Here is a 16,753-nt window from a genome sequence, read left to right on the forward strand (position 1 = left end):
GGAGCTTCAGGGCCAAAGTGGTTAACTGAAAATATTCATTATCACCCCGCCCAGGCTGGAGTCCCCTGGCTTCCAGTTTTGAAGCAGAGGTCAGCTAGGCGGTGTAGGACACTGCTCCTGGGTTGACCAATGGGCCACATCAATGGGTCAGCTGCTTGGGGTCAAGAGCCTCCTGCCCTCCCTGGGGCCAAGGGCCAGCTTTCAGTGCTGGAAGGACCATGAGGGGGGTGAGCCAGGACTACCCACCATTGACAGACAAGGGGAAATCAAGGCAGGGAGAGGAGGGGCAGAGGCAGAGCAGAGGGGAACCCAGGTATCCCGACGAGGCCCCTTCGCCTCAAACTGTGACACCTTCTCACATGTGCTGTGTCTGACACCATACAAAATGCTGATCAGGGCAAAGCTCGTTTAGTGCTCATGAGGCCCTGCGAGGCAACACCTGCCGTGCTATGGTTAGCCCCTTTCCACGGGGAAGGAAGCTGAAGCTCTGAAAGGTGAAGCAACTTTCCCAAGGCTACACAGCCAGGAACGGGCTAAGGCAGGACTGGACTCAGGCAATCCAACTTGACTGCCCCATTCCTAACAGCTGGACAATGCGGGAAGCCTAGCTGCCCAGTGGGTTCCCAAAGGCTCCAGGGTGCTTTTGACGTTGAGCTGGGCCTGCCCAGTCTTGCCTCCCGGGGCCGCCAAGCCAGGGCCCCCCCGGCAGCCCGCTCCAGGCTGCATCACAAGGCAAAGGGGCTGCCCAGGCATGGCCAGGTCCATGGCTGCTGGAGAGCATGCAAAGCACCCGAGCAGGAGCGTTGTTCCCATGGAGACAGACAGAAAGGACTCCAACTCACCCTGAAGTGCACCTGCAGGGATCCAGGTGCCAGACTGTACCTGGAGGCAGAAACCTGAGCCTGGATTCTCACCACTTCCCTCTGTGCCACCAACACATCCTCAGGCCTTCTTCTCAGGACCCCCAGCAAGACACGAGTTCCAGAAATAAGACATCCCAGCCCACTTCCCGCTCAGCCACCCCCAGAGGGGCCTCTCTGGTTGAAAACAACGCCCGGGGCCAGCAGGCTTGGCACAGCTGTGGCTGTCAGCCTGCCGAGCACTGTCCGGCCTGAGGAATGTGCAGACCCACATGTGCTGGAGCATCCCGCTGGGGCACAGTGACAGGAAACTGAGCAAAACAGCTCGTTGGCACTGATATGCCCCTCCCACCTCCCAGCTCCTGACTCCTGTGGGCTGTTGGCTGCCCTGGAAGTGCAGGCGGCAAGCCCAGGCCCTTTAAGAGAGCCAGGCAGTGTGGCTCTGGGCAAATCACTCCCCCTCTCTGGGCCTGTTTCTGCTTCTCTTGGTGGATGAAGGACGCTGTCCTGCCAAGCTCAGAATGGCAGTGATTTTATGACATGCTCTCCTTTCTGGGAGGACGGTCCATTCTCCTCATGCCCTCATTCATGTGGGATGGGGCATGCCCCCAAGACACATCAAGCTATCCCACTAGCAGCCCTTGGCTGTAGAAAGCCCCCCCACCCAGTGCAGGGATAAGGGTGACCCTTCAGAGTTGAAAGGGGTGACCAGGAACCTGGGAGAGTCCCAGGAAAGCCCAGGGTTGGAGCTTCAGGGCCAAAGTGGTTAACTGAAAATATTCATTATCACCCCGCCCAGGCTGGAGGCCCCTGGCTTCCAGTTTTGAAGCAGAGGTCAGCTGGGCGGTGTAGGACACTGCTCCTGGGTTGACCAATGGGCCACATCAATGGGTCTGCTGTTTGGGGTCAAGATCCCAAGACCCCAGGGGAAGTCAACATCCATCTGAGGCTCTCTCAGGCCCTGCAAGCCATCTCTGGCCTCACTGCCCTCCCCTTTAGAAATGTGGGAATGAGGCTCAGAGAGGTTGAGCTGCTTGCCAAGTTTGCATAGCCAAAAGGCGTCTGAACGAAACTGAGCATTCGGGGTTGGACTTCCCCTCTTCGCCGCCTGCTCTGCTCTCCCAGGCACTACTGAGCGCGCTCGCGGTCGCCAGGAGCGGATTGGGCCCCCGCCGCGCGCAAGCCTTGGTGACAGGTCAGCCCGCCCCTAGGGGAGGCAGAGGGAAGCCCCGAGGAGGCACCCGGCCCGCTGGGGCGCGCTGCCCGGGGCTTTAGGGCTTTTTCTTGCGGGCCGGCCGAAGCTCCCCGGGGTTGAAAGGAAAGGCTCGGGAATTTCGCAGCCAGCACAGAACGGTTGGATTTAAACTAAAAATACCCGCCAGCCCGCAGCTGTCACGCCGGGGCCCCCGCCCCCGCGCCGGGCGCGCCTCCCCAGGTCCCCCAGACTTTCGGCGCCCCCGATTCCCGGGGATGTGTCAGAGCTGGGCCGGGGGCTGAGGACCCCACCCGCCCGGCGCCCGGCCCCCGGCCCCGTGCCACTTACCCGCCCGGAGCGTGGAGGAGCGCGGCGCCGCGGGTAGCTGGGGCCGAGCCTCCTTCCCTCCTCCCTGCGTCCCGGGCGGCTCCTGGGCGGGGCAGGGCTGGGGCGGGCCCGGACACCGCGAGTACCCCCGCCCCCGCCGGGACCCGCCCGGTGGCCCCGCGGGAGAGGCCGCGCCCCTCTCCGCACGCGCTCAGCGGAGGCCCCGGGTGCGCAACCCCAGCCCGGCGGACATCCTGCGTGGCCCCGGGGACCAGGGCCGAAGAAGAGCCTCACCGCTCCCTGTCGCGGACCCGGGGCGGGGGTTAAGGGGGGGGTCCTGTCCACGCTTGCCTGGAAAGCAGCCCGGAGCCCTGGCCCCTGTCTGTCTCCCCGACACACACACAGTCACCCACCCTCTTCTCATCCTAGGGGATGGCGCGGAGCTGCCTCTCCCCCGGGAAAGTTGGATCTGTGCGCCCAGACTTGGAAAAGGGATTAGGACACCGGCAGATCTTGCCCTCACAGAGCAGAGGTGGGGGCCTTGGAAGGGGCACACCGCCCGTAGGCGCGAAATCCAAGAAGAAAATGACACTCATCAGCCAGCCTCGCGCGGGGAGAAAGGGCGGAGTGGGGGGGAGTGGCACCCTGCCCGTCCTCTCCCACCCCCACAGTCCGGGCCCACAGTCCAGGAGTCACAAGGGATGTGAATCCCCAGGCATAATGTGAACCCCCAACAAACCCAAGGCCTCAGAATGCGCCTCACCTCTCCCTCCCCACCCAGCAGAAACATCCTCCCACTCTCCCAACCCCTGCTCCAGCCACGCCAACCCTTTAACCTTGTCCCAGAATGTCTAAACCGTATCTGCCTCTGTGCCTGTGCACATGAAGTTGCCTTGGCCCGGAGTTTGCTCCACAGCCTTCTGCCAAACTCCTACTGCTTGATGGCTGGAAGCCTTCGCACCCTGGCGCTCTCCTCCCAGGTCAGCAGTCACTGGCCTTCCTGTGCATCCAGCCCAGCTTTGAACAGTCCTGGGCCCCAACCCTTATCTTTTTCCGAGTAATTACATAGTTGCATGATTGGCTTCACCGCCTCTGGATCAGATGAGCGCCACTAATGAAGGATACAAGTTGTAAAACTAGGTTTTATGTGAACTCCAGTCATCACAGTTTAGGTGCGGCTAGCGATTTTACAGATGAGGGGTTAGTAACTGGCCCAAATCCAGGGCTTCCGGGATGCTGTTTTCCTTTTTTGTTTCTTAGCAGGGATGGCAGATGTTTGTAGAACAGATCCGTGTAAAAGTCAGTATCCTAAGAGATTAAATTGTAAAGCAGGACAAGATAGTTAACGGGGGGTGTGTGTGTGTGTATGTCTTTTCCAAATTGAGAGGGAGGTAGAAGAATTAGCCAAAACCCAGGATTCACTCCGAGGTAGACCCACACCTCTTAGTTAGATCCCATTTATTAAGCTGTAATTATTCACAGCGTTGCTGAAGATATACACAAGGCCCCTCCCATCTCCCTGCGACTGACTGGTTCCAAGTATGCTATCATATGTGTTATTATCACTGTGACTCAATTAGAAGTGCTGCCGAAGGCCTTGAGGTTGCCACAGTCAAACTGCAGGTGCAGGCAGTGAGTAACAATGATTATAATGCCTGCATCTGGATCACGCTTTTTGCTTTTCAGAATGCTTTCAAATGTGTCTCCTCATTAAATCTCTGCAAACATCCTCCAGGTAGTTAGGAAAAGTTTAATGAGTTTTGCCTGACAAGGGAAACCAAGACACAAAGAGGGCAGGTGACTTGCACAAGGAGAGAGATGGCTCCCCCAGGCTGCTCCAAGGGTGGAGCCGGCCACCGTAACTCAATGTCCTGCAGGAAGAGACGGTTGGGTACAGTTAGGAGCTCAGGCTCTAGTGCCAAAGTGCCCAATTTGCAACTTTCAGCTGATTACTCATACTTGGTTTCCTTTTCTGTTGAATAGATCTAATAATAGGAGCTTATCTTGTATGGTTTTGTGCCTGGTATTTGAGCACCCAACTCAGGCGAGCTGTTATGTTATGGTCCTGGGAATGGTATGATTGCTACAGTTTCTGCCATACGGCTATTCAGTCTTTCGTCAAACATTCCTGAGTATCTACTATGTGCTAGTCTCTGCGAATATGAAGAAGAATGAGGCATAGACTACTACCTCCAAGGAGGTCAGGGTGTAATAATTCTGTGTCAGGGGACCATGGTGCACAGAGATGAACTGTCCCTCCTGCTGCCGGTGCAGTGCAGAGCACCAGTTCAGAGCAGTGGAGATATTCACTTTCCAGGCCCAGCTTTGCTACTTATTTAGCTGAGTGAATCTTACACTGTAAGATTCAGTTACACATACAGCACACACGTACAGTCTAATCTTACACTGAATGTGGCCTCTTACAACATTGGTTTTTCTCATCTGTTAGATGGGGATAGCAATAATTTTCCATAGGTGAAAACACATGTGATAAACATATTTTATAAAGTACAAAATACTGTGCAGATAGTTTTGTTATTATCAATGTGATTGTTAGTATCTTGGGCTTTACAGGGCTTGCTGCTTTTCAGAATACTCTCCCATTCCGTTGCTTTTCTTAGAGTCTCGCTCTGTCACCCAGGTTGGAGTGCAGTGATGCAATCTTGACTCACTGCAACCTCCTCTCAGATTCAAGCAACTCTTGTGCCTCGGCCACTTGAATAGCTGGGTCTACAGGCACACACCACCACACCCAGCTAATTTTTTGTATTTTTAGTAGCGACAGCATTTCACCATGTTGGCCAGGCTGGTCTCGAACTCCTGACCTCAATATATCTGCCTGCTTGGCCTCCCAAAGTGCTGGAATTACAGGTGTGAGCCACCATGCCCGGCCATCCATTACTTTTCTTAAGCCTGACATAAACATCACATCAAAAACAGAACCCTATTTTTTATTTGATGCCAATCTTTTTCTCTCCAAAGTAGTCCACATGGAAGGAAAACAAAAGTTGAGTAAGCAATGCGAAGGGATGGGGCAGTTTACAACTAGGAAGTCCACAATACCTTCGTCTTCAGCATTACCTGCAGCTACATAAGGGGGTGGACATGAAAACCCATCTGGAAAAAAAAAATCTGGCAAAGGATTGGGGGAAGAGCCCCTTTGTCATTTCTGGAATTGAACACAGGAAACCCCGCCCTGAGACCTTCCTTTCAGAAGCAGCCCAGAGAGGGAACCACAAGAAGGGCACTAAAATTATGCTGTTCGGAAGTTCTGACTCACTTGGCAGCGCGGGCTGTTTGTGCAACGTACCAAATGTCCTCCAAAAAGCGAAGTTTTTACCACTCTTTCCCTCTGTCCCTTCCCTGCAGCCAGCATCTCCACCACCACTCATGGGGAAGCAGGAATCAATTTAATAAGCCTGGGGAAATTATCTGGGTCTGTTTCACATTTGCTGTTGGTTAACCAGCTTCAGTGGCAATCTGCACAATCCTCATTTTGTAAGCATGATTTTTTCAGTTGTTTGTGTGTGTGTGTTCAGTCTCCACAGATAGATTACAACAAAAGCTGCAATGGCTTTTCTGGCTGATAAAACACCTCATGGGTAAACTGAGGCAAGAGAGTAGGGACGAGGGGCATTGCCCAGGGTTCCAGGATAGGAATTGCTGTTCAGAACATTTACATTCCCATCTCTCCATCTCTAGCCTGGCTTCCCACTTAGTGGTGAAGTACATAAGTGCTTTCAGCTTAATACGGATGAAAAGCTCACATTAAGGGTGCCCACTTCTGGGGTGCCCCATCAGAGAGGTCTTGGTCTGAGCCTGGAGAGCTCGTTCTCAACCCAGTTCTGCTCTGAACTTTTCCTTCTTCTTTGTTTTTTCCTTGCCGGTTCTCCAAGTGTTAGCCTGTCCTTTCCCACTTGGGTGCTACATGTGCTTCTAGGGTGAGCACAGCCAGCACCCTGGTTTGTTCACTTCCTCATGGGCAGCTGCCACCCATCACCTGAGCAGGGGCACCCCTCTGGGTGGCAATGAGTCATCTCAGTACCAAGCAGGGGAACTGGAGTAACTTGGAATAGTCCTCTACATACATTTAATTGTACTGCATTTATAAAATACAATTATATATAAAATACAGGACTGGATTCTCGGATGATGGGGTTCTAACTCTTGTTAAGGCTGCTAACTAGCTGTGTAACCTTGGGTCACTTCTGAGTTTTTGAATCTGTGAAATGAGAGAATTAAAAAAGATTTTCTCTAAATTATTCCAATTTAAGTAACTATAAGAAATATATATATATATACACACACAGTATTATATACAATGTAATATATGTAATGTAATATATGTAATACATTACGATATATTGTGTGCATATGTATACATATATATATATACACACACACATACATATATATATTGTATTGGCCGGCCAGGTACAGTGGCTCACTCCTGTAATCCCAGCACTTTGGGAGGCCAGCGTGGGAGGGTCGCTTGAGCCCGGGAGTTCAAGACAAGTCTGGGCAACATGGTGAGACCCCGTCTCTACAAATAAATAAATAAAATTATCCAGGCAGGGTGGTGCATGCCTGGTTTCAGCTACTTGGAGCTGAGGCAGGAGGATTGCCTAGGCCTGGGAGGTCAAGGCTGCAGTGAGCCAGGATTGCGCCACTACATTCCAGCCTGGGTGACAGAGTGAGACCCTGTCTCTCTCTCTCTCTCTCTCCATTATATATCTTTTTGAAAAAAGAAGATCTTGTTTGTATTAAACAATCATCATTTAACATAACTAAACACTGCTACTATTATACTCCAAGGAATAAATACTAATATAAGCAAAAGTGTTAAAGGAAAATTGATAAATTTTATTTCTAAAAAATAAAATCTGGCTGGGTGCGGTGGCTCATGCCTGTAATCCCAGCACTTTGGGAGGCCGAGGAGGGTTGATCACCTGAGGTCAGGAGTTCAAGATCAGACTGGCCAACATGGTGAAACCCCATCTCTACTAAAAATACAAAAAAAAATTAGTCGGGCATGGTGGTGGGTGCCTGTAATCCCAGCTACTCAGGAGGCTGAGGTAGACGAATTGCTTGCACCCAGGAGGCAGAGGCTGCAGTAAGCTGAGATCAGGCCATGGCACTCCAGCCTGGGTGACAAAGTGAGACTCCATCTCAAAAGAAAAAAAAAGAAAAGAAAAAACAAAAACAGAAAACAAAAAAAATATACAAAATTCTTCTGGAAGAGGTTTGCCATGTTTCTCATTTCTCCCAACAGTGGGAAGCCTGGTCTACTCTTTCTGCTTCTGTTGGGACTACTTTAAATGCATGTGGCTTTTTGTTTAATTAAATGCTTTATTTTGAGACCACTGTAAATTCACATGCAGTTGTAAGAAATCATACAGAAAGGTCCCCTATATGCTTTACCCAGTTTCCACCGATGGCAGCGTCTTACAAGACAGTGGTACAGTATCACAGCTAGGAAACTGACAGACACCCACACGACACAAAACGCTTCCGTCACAAGGATCCCGCATGCTGCTCTTCCCCCTTTCCCCATTCCCTCCTTAAACTCTGGCAGTCACTCCTCTGTTCTCCTTTCTATAATTCTGTCATTTCAAGAATGTGATAATAATGGAATCACACGGTGGGACTGCCCTTCTCCACTCAGGGTAGTTCTCTGGAGCGTCACCCAGGCTGGCTCCCGTATCGAGTCTGTGCCTCCTCGTTGCTGAGCAGCAATCCACAGTGTGACGGATGCATCACGGGCTGGGTCACCCTTCCCTTGTTGAAGGACATCCGGGTTGTTCCTGGTTTTTGGCTATTATCAGTAAAGCTGCTATAAACATTTTGTATGCACGTGTGTGTCAATATACATCTTCACATCTTAAGTTTCAGCTGTTGGATCTAATACCCACTTACAATCCCACACCATCAGATTTCTCTTACTTTTTCCTAGTGATGAACGCAGCTAGTGATGAAGGATGTTTAAGTGTCCAACAGTTGCCCAGGACTGGGTCTTGAGTTGCAGAAATCTAGCAAAAGCCAGTTACATGGTTCTTGCCATCAAGAAATTTACAGTCTGTTGGGGAAGTGACATCAAGACACACGAATCATTCACAGAATTAAGTAACGCTGCATGTCATCAAATGCGAGACTGCATGGTACAAAACTGACTTGTAGAGGAACCCAGAGACAGGAAAGAGAAGTGACGGCACGAGTGTTTGGGGAGTCCTCTGGATAAGATGTGAGATATATCTCAAATGATGGACACAAATAATGATATTTATTAAGGGCTTACCTACCATCTGCCACACACTGTTCTAAGCCTTTACCTATATTGTTAATTTAACCCTCATCATCACCCTTCAGGATAGCTCCTATTATCATCCCATTTTCCAAATGAGGGAAAAAAGGTGAAAACTTGGCCATTCACCCAGCTATTATGTGACTCACCTAGGGTACACAGTCAGGCAGTCTGACCCCAGCACCCACTCCATCGCTGTGGATTCTGTCTCATAGCAATAGTGGTCATGATTCAATTCCATTCTGTTTCTTAGGTTATATTTTCCACACACAGCATATGCTATAGCTATGCTGAGCCTTCTGGGGGAAGGTTATTGATAAGTTCAAACACTGTTCAAACAAACCAGCACCACTGTTAGTAACGTAACAGGTGAGAAGTCTGTGTGTGATGTATCTGCTGGGGGGTGTGTGTGTGTGTGTGTAAACAGCAAGGCTGAAGCCTCCAGTTGTGTGATTATCTGTATATGCAGCAAAACACGCACACACCACACACATCAAAGTTCCCAGCTCTATATGATAAAACACAGAGGCAGCTGAGCCCATTTCAGATAATGAATGTGGTTTTGTATTCTCTGAATTGCTACATACCAGGAAAGTCACTTCCAGGCTCAGCTACCTCCTGAGTTGCTAAACATACAAGATGTGTGATCACGCTTCGCTCACAGCACTGATGGCTGCTCACCCTTTGAGCTGTATCATTTCGGTTAAAACAACAGCATACCACGAGCCCGGCATGTTTGCTTGCTTTTGTTTTGAAATCTAAATGCAGCCTTGATAATGTCGGTGCTTCCATCGATGGGGTGGGTGGCAGAGTGAAAAGCTCCCTGGATCAACATCTCCTGACTTGCTGTCTCTCTGATCTCTGCATTTCCCAGTCGGCTGGGCAGAGGCGAGCCATCTCACCTCCTCCTGTCTCCACATTTAGAAAATGGGGCCAGTTCTTCCTGTTTTCCCTGTAAGAGCTGCATGAGATTCACATAAAGATGATGAAACACACTGCAAACTTTAGATTCTGTGCAAATGTGTACGACTATGGTAAATTAAACCCTCCGCTTACTATGCTTCCAAAGAATGCTTCACAACAGACACCAACTCAGGAAGAGGCTGTGAGTAAGGAAGACTTCCCCACTAGGGAGGAAAATGAAGCTTTCCGTTTTTTTTTTTTAATCCCTGGAGACATGTTTTTGAACGTTGCTGAAGTGTTCTCTCCTTGCTTTGACAAGTGTGGCTGTTCTGAACATGTGATCATATTAGAATCGCTGTGTGATAGGCAGAGTGCCCAGGAAGCCAGGGAGGCTCTGAACCCAGCCCTGGCAGACACACGGAGGTGTGGCCTTTGTACCCTCTTTAGGGCAGCGGAACCCATGCAGGGCACCTGCACCACCCCCACCCATCCCATATGAGCAGCCGGTGCTTGGCTCTTCCAGGAAGCCCACACTTGGGGCCCAGCCCTGTCCCTCTATCCTAGCGGCAGGGGCTGGTAAATGCCAAATAGGTCCATGTATCTTATAAAACCTGCTGCTCTTGATGATAATTCTTGACAGCCCAGGACACTTCCCTAACAGAGAAAGTTGTTTCATTGCAGTAGTCTAGTTCCAAAACCTTAGAATCTTATTGCCAACAACTGGCATGGAACACATGCAGAACAAACATTTTCCAACAGGACTGCCGCAGGTCCTTGCAATGGCAATAGCTGCAGCACCTGGCCTAAGATTTTAAAGAATTTTCATCCTAAATTTCTTCTTTGATGTTGTAGACTTGGTATGCAGAGAAAAATGGCCAGTGTCACTAAACGCACCTCCTGGTTAATTAAAAAGCCCTATTCAGCAGACAGAAGCAACCTCTATAAATAGGCAAGAGGTGTCCTCAGGTATTTCAAAGGTCTCGGCTAGCACCATGCCAATGGGATGAGTGCACCAGCTTCAGCAATCAAGCTTGTTTCATCATCCAAACGGAAACATTTCTGCAAAATGACTGGACTCTATCTGCTCTGTTCACTAACTACAGAAATGGCCTAAAACAAAGGTTCACAGACAAAAGTAACAGCCAGAAGACACTTGACAAATTCACTGGCCCAACTCTATCATGTTGCAGAGCCCCTTAGAGGTGAAGTGAAGCGCCCAAGGGCAGCAAACACTGATTGCATCAGCCCACACTGTGTTTACCTCCATTGCAAAATCCACGAGACCCTGGGCCCTTACCTGGCCTCTCTCTGTGGCTTCCTTTTTTTTTTAAGAGACAGCCTTGCTCTGTTGCCCAGGCTGGAGTGCAGTGGTACTATCATAGTTCACTGCAGGCTAGAACTCCTTGGCTAAAGTTATCTTTCCACCTCAGCCTCCCAAGTAGCTAGGACTATAGGCACACACCACTGCTCCCAACTAACTTAAAACTTTTTCTAGAGATAGGGCCTCACTATGTTGCCCAGACTAGTCTAGAACATGTGGTCTCAAGCAATCCTCCTGCCTCGGCCTCCCAAAGCTCTGGGACTACAGGTGTGAGCCCCCATGCTCAGGCCCTCTGTGGCTTCTGGTAAATTCCTCTTCCCTAAAGCACTTGCTCCTAGTTCTCCTCATGGCCTGTCCTTCCCCAGCGATATGCTTTCCCCAGGTTTTCTTCTCTGCACTCCTTCTTGCCCCCCCACCCGCCCAAATCTCCTTTATCAATAGATCCAGACCCGTAGAGGCAATAATCTGCATACTCTCTCCCTTTATTTCAGACATAACCTGATAATTTAGATGTTCCTCAGGCACCTGGAAACAGAAATGTCCAAAAGTAACTCCTGAACTTACCTTTCCAATCCTCCTTCCCCCTCCCGTTGTATTCCCTGCATCATCAAGTGCAGTCAGTGGCTAAGCAAAACCCTAGGAATAAGCCTGAATCTTCCCCTCTTCCTCCCAGCCCCCTCCCCACAGTCAGCCAGTCACCAAATGCTGTCATCCCTACCTTCAAAGAACTCAGCTTGCAGCAGTGCCCTTCCCCCATGCCCCCACCCCAATACCTGCAAAGGTTAAATCTGATGACCCTCTCCTAAGTGGCCCCCTGTTAGCTCGGCCACCTCCAATCCATCAACACTCCCGCAAGGGTGCTCTCTCAAGCACTCTGCAGCTTACACTCCTCCTGGGACTCTCCCTCATCCAGAGGAGAGCCCAGTCCCTTACCATCTGTCCTCCCCTCAGCTATGTCCAGTCCTGCATTTCTCAAGAAACGGCCTGGCATTCTCCCAGTGGACCCAGGGGCCTCTGTGCCTTTGCCCTGGTTGCTCCCTCTTCCTGGAATGTCCCTCCTTTTTATATAGAAGCACTTTACCCTTCTCTCAAAACTCAGTTCAAGTGTCACCCCCTACTAAGCTTTTCCTATCCCTTAGGCGCTGACTGAGCTTTTTCCGAGAGCTCCATTCCCCTCTCCAGTTCTCGGGGGCATTCTTGCATCTGTCCCCATCACAGGACTGCGAGGTCCTTGGGATTTGGCAGCGTCTTACTCCACTCTGTATCCTGCTTAGCGCAGAGCCTGTGGGTGCCTCACTGAACGTTTCTCCACCTCCTATGGCACCTGTGCTTGATATTATGAGTTTCACACAATTTGGGATTTGCTGAGATCCTGCTCTGTATTGTTCACCAGGTTATGTATTCTTTATTCAAGAATTATGTATTGAACATATAGTAAGTGCCAGGGATGGCACTAGGGCACCAGGTTACAAAAATGAATCCTACCCAACTAGAAGTTGATGGCCTAGTGTGTGTGCGGTGGGGGTGGGGGGAGGAATAAACAGATACAATTACAATGCATACACTCCCTGAAGGGGTTCTGGTCCCCAACCACTGTGAAACAGGGCAGGGTAGTAGGACAAGTGAGGTGGTTATATTCTTTGAGGCCTCTAATTGTGTGTCCTGGGTTGACATCAGCATTTGCAGAACCACTTTATGGACGGCCCTTTCTGACGTAACGTCGGCTGAGCTCTCTCATCAAGCCCACTGGTTTACACAGTTAGAAAAATTCAACTTTACACCAGTATTATTCAGTCCCTCAACACCTGATGAAATGTACTAGGTATTTCCAAGGTGTCTTCCAAGAACTAACATGAAGTATGTAACAGAGTTAGAATAACTTTATCTGGCACAATGGAGTAAAGTATTCCTTTTATTTTTTAACATAACCTTAAGCTGTGTGTGTGTGTGCGCGCGCGTGTGTGTGTGTGGTTTTTGTTGGCAAGCTAAAATAAACTGCATGTTTCCTTGACTTCCTATTCAGAGCATGTGTAAAAGAATTTCTTTTTCTTGCTCGGAAGCATAGTACAAGGCACTAGTGCACAAGGAACAGTCACGGGTGAAGACTGTTCGCCCCTCCTTACATCGAATGCCCCAGAATGCTGCTTTTTAAGAAGAACCCCAGAATGTCTGCCTCTTAGTGCTTCACCTTTCACTTACTGTTCAGTCATTGTTTCTTTCTGCTTTTAGTGTTAGCCTTTTAAAATTTACTGCTTCTGATCTGTTGTGGTTATATTAGAAAACTAAGTAAGTTAGCTATTCCCTAAAATAAGAATAGCACTTGGGTAAGAACTGAGAGACTTTTCCTAGAATTGAGCAAAATGATTAATTCCCAGAGAATGTATAATTACAGGGGCAGCCCTTATTGGCTCTTGCCCCAGCTTCCTCAGTAAAATAGACTAGTGCCCCCTACCTGCCTTGCCAGGAAAGACAGAGACTCATTCTATTATAAAATGTATTTCTCAAAACCAGAATGACTTTGAAAGATGTGTTATTTTTCTGAACACAAGTAAAAATTCCTTCAAGTAAGAGGATATTATTTGCTCTGTAATTAGACAGCCAATAGTATGTGTGGATTATCACGGATCTGTGGCTGCATGGTATGAAGAGATGAACCAACGGGAATATCCCATTGATTTCACATCGACGAGACTGGCATGTCCCCTCAAGGCTGCACTCATACAGCTATGATATGAAAATGCCAGATCACCGTCTATCTGGAGAGGGAAGAAGGTTTGCCAATATAACAGCTTCTCCTCAAGTCACCCAATTTTGCCTATGTAATAACGCTTATGCAAAAAAAACTCCTTTTTTTTTAAACAAAATGTAATTGTTTTATGATAGTCTTTTTTTTTTTTTTTTTTTAAGATGAACTTTTGCTCTTGTTGCCCAGGCTGGAGTGCAATGGCGTGATCTTGGCTCACTGCAACCTCTGCCTCCTGGGTTCAAGTGATTCTCCGGCCTCAGCCTCCTCAGTAGCTTGGATTACAGGCACCCGCCACCACACCCGGCTAATTTTTTGTATTTTTAGTAGAGGTGGGGTTTCACCATGTTGGCCAGGCTGGTCTCAAATTCCTGACCTCAGGTGATCCATCTGCCTCGGCCTCCCAAAGTGCTGGGATTACAGGCATGAGCCACCACACCCAGTCTTTTGATAGTCTTTTATTAAAACTCTTTGAAACAGTGGCTCACTAAAATTTGATATCAATTAACAATATCTCACTAGGATACACTTTCAAAAAATATTAAGTTTAGAATTAGCAAATAGGATTTTTCTGGCTGTAAAAGGAGAACAAAAAAAATTAAAATCCTCCATTTTTTTTGCCAGCAAAGGAAAATGAATAATTAATGCCTCATCCCATTTCTAACTTGAATCATCCCTCCCCTCCCTGCAATTAAACTGGGGTGAATTTCTTTTTTGCTAGATTAACTGTTTTCTATTTATTTGTTTATTTCTGAGACAGAGTCTTGCTCTGTCACCCAGGCTGGAGTGCAGTGGTGCGATCTTGACTCACTGCAACCTCCACCTCCTGGGCTCAAGCAATTTTCCTGCCTCAGCCTCCCAAGTAGCTAGGACTACAGGCACCCACCACCATGCTCGCCTAATTTTGTATTTTTAGTAGAGCTGGGGTTTCACCATGTTGGCCAGGCTGGTCTCGAACTCCTGACCTCAGGTGATCCACCCGCCTCGGTCTGCCAAAGTGCTGGGATTATAGGCATGAGCCACTGCGCCAGGCCTAGATGAACGATTGAAGAAGGCTGGAGCAATGGGTTCCCACAATAGCAAGACTGCATTTTGAAGGCATGAAATTATTAAAGCTCAAAGACTGAAGTACAAAGTGAAATTCTGACTCATGATAAAGTGTATTTATGGCCTTGGCAATACATCTTAGCAATTATTCAAAAGAAAACAAATTTCCCAAATGTTCTTCTGGCTGCAAACTCAGTGACTATCAGAGGGAGACATAAACTTCTGCTAATAGATAAATCTTCCTAACAGGTTGGATACACAGCAGCACTGCCTCCTTACTCTTTCTATTCTGCGATCTAGGGACCTTTTCAGGTCTCTGGAATGTAATAATTTGAGTTATAGAAACTATCTGCTTGTCAAAAAAAAAAGAAACACATAATACTACAAAACACTGCCATTAAACAGGCAGTTGGGGAAAATAAACAATTCTTTCATCACCTTTAACCAAAAGGCTTAACAAGTTTTACGATTACCACTTAATTCTCAATACCACTTTCTGGGAGATATGATTCAGGCCCATGTCCTTGTTATTAAATAAGGCTCGCAACAGAATGAAGTCCAACAGGTGTATGACTTTCAAGGCACGCAGCCGAGGAGCTTGGCCCTCAATGCGAGAAAGCAGCGTGGGGACAAGAGGAACACAGCTTTCAGAAACAGCAGGCTATAGGCTTAGATTTTTTTAATTAGATTTTTGGTTTTCTGTGTGTTTGTCTGTTTTTTTGAGTTGGAGTCTCGCTCTGTTGCCCAGGCTGGAGTATGCAGTGAAGTGGCGAGATCTCAGCTCACTGCAACCTCCGCCTCCTGGGTTACAGCAATTCTCCTGCCTCAGTCTCCAAGCAGCTGGGATTACAGGTGCCTGCTACCATGTCCGGCTAATTTTTTGTATTTTTAGTAGAGATGGGGTTTCGCCATGTTGGCCAGGCTGGTCTTGAACTCCTGACCTTAGATGATCTGCCCGCCCTGGCCTTCCAAAGTGCTGGGATTACAGATGTGAGCCACCACGTCCAGCTATTAGATCTCTGGATTGAACTTTTGTCATTTTAATTTACAAAGCACAAAAATCATCTGTGTATCTAGTATATATGCAGAGCCAGCAAAGATAACTGGGATAGCTGATTTTCTACAGGACTTGTTGGTGATGCTATGAATCAGCAGGAAAACAGAAATTGCATGTGAAGGCAACAAAACTTAGAGACACAAGTGCTAATGTCTATCAACATATTATATTAGAAAAAAACATAATTTGGAGACCAAAATGTCTGAGAACTGTTATCCTAGGGTTAATGTATGGTTCGAATGAATTCATGTATACACACAAAAATTTAACAAAAAAGTACAATCTATGCAAGATGATAACATTTGGGGGTATTTATGAGCAGAGAAAGTACACACAGATTTCTTACAACGCTGCAGCCTTTATATGAAGAAATTCTTCAATTATATACAAACTTCGGCAGACATCAATTTGGATTTTTCCAAAATCCAGAAAGGGGAAAATAGATGTGGAAAAATCTGAGGAAAATCAAAAAGAACTCAAGTACTCAGCGATGTTTAGGACCAGAACCCAGGACTACACCTCTACCCAAATTCCAGGACAAAACTGGGTTGTCATGGCATCTGGGCTTTTCATAAATGCTCACCTATCTCCCACGGTCTATTCTAGACTGAACTAACCAGATCTACAGCATGCCCTTTCTCTTCAGTGACCCAGTGACTCAGGGCGGGCGAAGGGAGCAGGACTTGTGTGACACAGTGGAGGCTGGCCTGCCTTCCTGTCTCCAAGATGTGGGCGGCAGTCATGAGCAAAGCCTCGGCCAAAGAAGTATTAATAAACCAGCTGCCTTGTCAGATAGAGGTAGTCGAAATCCAACAAGCATTTCTATCTCCACAATAGGGACTAGAAAAATTCTGAGGGCTGCATTTTGCTTCAGTTTCTTATACATTACATTATTTTTGGTGTTGTCAGGGAATCCAGTTAGTTCCAGGGTTGCAGTGATGCTCTAAAACTACTAGATGATAGCTCAGTGCATCACAGAGGAAGCTTTCAGGTTCCAGC

The 16,753-nt window shown here is 48.2% G+C and overlaps 1 protein-coding gene across 5 annotated transcripts in view; it reads right to left on the reverse strand.

Annotated features, from left to right (window-relative positions):
• The window catches only part of SYNE3 (spectrin repeat containing nuclear envelope family member 3), a 109,758-nt gene extending 107,262 nt beyond the window's left edge, over positions 1-2,496 (reverse strand). For 4 of the 5 annotated variants that reach the window (XR_010151022.1, XR_010151023.1, XM_054666277.2 and 1 more), the window contains exon 1: positions 2,404-2,496. The gene's annotated coding sequence lies outside the window, so the exon portion shown is untranslated. Of the gene's footprint in view, positions 1-842; positions 1,396-2,403 lie in introns of those variants that run through there. The other variant, XM_016926695.4, reaches the window with a different exon arrangement.
• Between the last annotated feature and the right edge of the window lie 14,257 nt (positions 2,497-16,753).

The sequence above is a fragment of the Pan troglodytes genome, chromosome 15 (assembly GCF_028858775.2).
Source record: "Pan troglodytes isolate AG18354 chromosome 15, NHGRI_mPanTro3-v2.0_pri, whole genome shotgun sequence".
Classification (NCBI taxonomy): Eukaryota; Metazoa; Chordata; class Mammalia; order Primates; family Hominidae; genus Pan; species Pan troglodytes.